Source organism: Dryas octopetala, chromosome 2 (genome assembly GCF_963921425.1).
Source record: "Dryas octopetala chromosome 2, drDryOcto1.1, whole genome shotgun sequence".
Lineage (NCBI taxonomy): Eukaryota > Viridiplantae > Streptophyta > Magnoliopsida > Rosales > Rosaceae > Dryas > Dryas octopetala.
In genome coordinates, this window is record NC_141367.1 from 9276460 (window position 1) to 9281147 (window position 4688).

The window sequence follows — 4688 nt, forward strand, 5'->3', positions numbered from 1 at the left end:
GAGAGAGAGGGAGCATCATACTAAAACTTTTGCATGATTCCCTTTAAAAACGGGTTTAGATGCAACAATGGTCTACACAACAGCTGCAGTGTGTCCATAACCACACTTCTCCTGCCCCAACTTTGGTGAAGGTTGAGAGCTTCACTACACAACAAATAAGAACCAAGCTACTTGTGTTTCCTGAAGGCAGGCATCAAGTATTGCCTAAATCAAGACAGGCTCAGGACACCTGGGCATAGAAAAAAGAAATAATATCCTAATAGTAGGCTAGCACAAAACAACACCAAGTTGAGTTATTATTTTAATTAATGAACTCTAGTCCTCTTTCAGTAATGAAGAGTAGAAGACAGTTAGATAAATGGATTACGCTTTATGAGACCTAATTCTATGTTTTTTTGTTTTTTGATCTTTTCTCTCAATAATGGACATCTTGTCCATTGTGTGTATTGTTCTGAGTTTTGATCAATAAAAAGTTTCTCTCTTTTCAAAAAAAAAAAAAAAGAGTAGAAGACAGAAGAAAAGACAAATTACTATGCTAAAGGACTTGAGTTTTCTAATGTATTAAAGAACTTGCAGAACAATTATCAAATATCAACTTGTACAGATTCTTAGACAGATGGTTTCTCACCAACCTCTCATGAGGATCATGGTTCTCAACTCACATGGAAGGAACAGTAACACAAATTATACATGACTGAAGCACTGTTCACACATGATATCAACAACATAACCTTTTGCCTAAAGGTCTAATAACCAAAGTGGCTATTGACAAATGAGGCTGTAAGAAAACCAAAGTTAATAAAATCAAACAATGTGGAACCTTCTTGAAAATATTTTAATAATTCCAAACTCATGGGTCCTGGAGACATGATGTCTACATGCTATAAGCCTAAATCAGTAGTAGTTGAATCAAAACCTGACAAATGATTACAAGAAAGGGAATAAAGCTAGGCACCTGAACAAAGTAAATGTGGTTGAGTCTTAAAGAGCACATACTGAGCCCAATGTCAAAATATATGCTTAGAAGCTAAAAAATATGACTATACGGTCATAACAAACTAAGGATAGTCTTAAAGACAGTCATATAATAAGTAAAACCACTTTGCAATATTCCAAATTGCACAAGGAAGCGTCCTGAGGCACAAACCTAATTGAACCGTAAAATAGATTAGCAAACAAAATGCAGAAAGAAACTAACCTTAAACGAAAAACTATTCTTAATAAGAATCTCAAACAACAAACAATAATGGAGAAAATGAATTAATATATAAGGATCCTACGGGAAGATTATTAATTTATGGCGTTGGCTATAAAAAGGGGTTGACAAGTAAACGACAAAAATTCACATGACCAAGGGACAGCTAGCATAACTTTGCATTTATCCCAATAACAAACTTAGAGTTGTGAAAAGCACTAGCAATGTGCTTGCTTTAGATGACTAGAATTCAACAAATTGATCTTACAAACCAAACATCTCACATACGAAGAGCACAACAAAAATATACAAATATACATAAATATTTACGAAAAACATGATCTGCCATTTAAATATGACATGCAGTAAAGTATATATAAATAGAACAAAAACAATTAATATCATAATGAAATGCACTTAGAGAAGTTGGAGCAAATATTTTCATCAAAGAACACCAAACTATCAATAGTGCACTGCACCTTCAAGGTAATATGGATTTATGATATGTTTAGGTACAGTTTCTAAAGACCAAATAGACAAGAAAATTTTCCAAAATGTCTAATATGAGATAACACTTCAATAACAGACCTAAGTATCTTGTATGGTGCAGCCAAGATACCGGTCAGAATACAGCTCGGCGTCCTGGATGAACTAGTTTATCTGTGCCCTTGAGCTCGCTGCATGTCATATGCACCCCACGAACCAGGCATAGGTCCATACTGAGGAAAACTTTCAGCACCACTCTGTACCTGAAAATTGATTAACATATCCAGACTGAGGAAAACTTTCAGAACTAGTTTATGAACATGCTTGAGTTGAGTTGAGTTAATTTGTAAAGAAACTAACCTGGCTTGCTTTGCACTTGAAGCTCGAAAGCACAAAAATCTCTTTAAAGGCAATGGTTTCTTTAATCGACCTTCACACCAATTTACCCCTGCATCTTTACTTCTGTTACAACAAAATAACATAGTTACTTAATAAATATAAAGAAATAACATTATAACTATGAATCAGGTCCAACATTGACATAAAAAATAAATATATAAATAAACCATTGTTATGCATTAATGGTTTCTTCAAAATTTAGAGATACCTCTTTTTAGGCCATATTTTAGTGCAGCTAGCTGTAATGATTGTTAAAGTCTTTGGTTATAACCTATTGTCTATCTTAACAGTGGACAGCCCTGTGTTGTACTTCTTTTTTAATTGATAAAATTTTTGTTTCTCATAACCAAAAGAAATTAAAATAAAAAAACCACCTAAGACATTGTTTAATACATGACATCTCTAGAAAATCTCAAAAACCATAATGCAGTCATTAACAGACAAATGAGTAAGATTTTTCATAAAACAAAAATAAAATACTATTAAAAGTCAATGGAAAGATAAATCCAAGAGAAATATTACTATCTCTGTCTAGAAGTGATCACTTGTAGGCAAAGGCAAGAACGTAAGACCCTCTTGTTGTGTAAATTTCTTGTAAGTCTCACCATAAAGTGATGGTACCTCAATAAGTCTACCCTGAATAGTTATAGTTTCAGGGGCACCCTGAAAAGAAAAGACAAAATTCTTGCTTAATGGCTATAAAAGGAAGGATACCTACCAAGAAAAAAGCTGAAGTAAATATTCAATTGATTATATAAGTGTTGCTTCCATACCATTTCCAAGAGTAAAATATATATGTCAGCTTCCTATTAGATATGAGGTAGAGTATAGCAACCAGAACTTTTATTTATATTACATAGTTAACAGATGAGTAAATAAGAAAATGTGGGTAACAATTCAAACACAAACAGCAACAACAACAACACACCAAGGCCAAAGCCACCAAAGGAACGCAATAACTGCTGCTTCCTTGTTCAAATCAACAAGGACAGTCACTAATAAAATTCATTAGAAAATGAGGCTTACAACAACGCAAAAAATTCACCCTATCCCATAAGAAATCCACCGTTTTTGCAAGTTTCAATCCATACCATAAAAAGATTGCAATTGCACCACAGACCCATAAAACTTTAGCTTTTTTCCATCCTCCATGGAGGCCAAACAATAATAGAAAAGTAATGATCACCCTCAATAGAATGCAGCAATATTCAAAAAATATAGACAGATGAAGAAATGACAGAGATGATACAATATTTATGCTTTTTTCCATCCTCTGTATTTTATGCTAGCTTTAACCCTCTGAATTAATGAAAAATATTATACAATATGTTCACTTATTATACAATGCAAAAACCCAGATGAAGAAACGTAGACACATGAAGATTAGTCACTCGAAAAATTCCAACAGCTCTCCAAAAGAAAATAGATTTATCGAAAGGTCAAAGCAAGATAATAAGCACATGAAAATTTAAAGAAAAAAAAAACATATAGATGAATTCATAGCCCAAAGAATGACTATAAGTGCCGAAGTAGAAAACCATAAAATTTGGATATTATAAGTAGATGCACCGAAAGGAACATGAAAAAAACATATATCAAAATGCTTAACTTGGCAAAAATAATGTGGGTTTTTATGTATGAGAAGGAAATATCTTAATACCAATCGACCAAAATAAGTTGAAGCCTTATTTTTTCCTCCAAAGATCCAACCTAAAACTCAACTTTCCCAAAGAACCCAACCCAGCTGAAGCAGCAGAATAGGCACATGAAAATTTTCTAAAGAAAAAGACATATGAATAAAGAGAATCAATTTTCCCCAAAACCCACTAACCCTAAAATCATATAGGTAGATAATCAAGAGAATAGGCTTCATTACCAGGTGCTGGCCGGATCGAACGACAGAGAGAGAGCTTGATAGAGAAAGCGTTAGTCTAACCAAGTACTGGATTGGTCTGCCGCAGATTGGTCGACAATGGAAGGAGAGAGAGACAGAGACAGAGAGTCTAGCGATCGACAGGAGAGAGAGTTAGAGAGACACAGGGAGGGAGACACAGGAAGGGAGACAGAGAATGCGTTCTCTCTTGGAGAATGAGCGTTCGATCTACCAGAAAGTGCGAGGGAAACAACCCCGCGTAAGGAAATTAAGTTTTGGGGATATCTCTCGCGCGCATAATTAAGGACCTGAATTGGGCCTAAAAAGGTTTATAGCATTTATGTTTTAATGGGCTATAATTAAGTGTCTTTTAATAGCAGTTAAAAAAAAATGCTATAAGTAAATGCTATAATAGGGGTTATTTCTACTAGTGTTAATTAATTATAAACCCTAAATAGTAAAGTTTAGTCCACTTAGGACTAGAGTCTCTTAAGAACGTGTGACCCAAGAGGAAGGGTCATCACAAAATTATATTGAACTTAACTTTTGACTAAGTTGTTGTATTGTCGGACATTAGGAATACCAGTTACCGAAGGATTTCTTTGTGACGTGACAAGAAGGAGATGGCCAGATTCAAGATGGATGAGGATGCATAGGTTATGTAAGAGAATACGTAAAGAGCATTGGATTTCAGGGAGGGAGAAATCTCTAAACCTTATAGAAGAATTAATCAGT

General features: G+C 34.3%; 1 long non-coding RNA gene across 1 annotated transcript; it reads right to left on the reverse strand.

Annotated features, from left to right (window-relative positions):
• Positions 1–1621: 1621 nt before the first annotated feature.
• LOC147292914 (uncharacterized) lies at positions 1622–4095 on the reverse strand. Its single transcript, XR_015120867.1, has 4 exons — positions 3957–4095; positions 2603–2743; positions 2042–2143; positions 1622–1944 (listed from the first exon to the last, which is right to left on the reverse strand). It is a non-coding gene; the product is annotated as an uncharacterized LOC147292914 (long non-coding RNA).
• Positions 4096–4688: the final 593 nt, after the last annotated feature.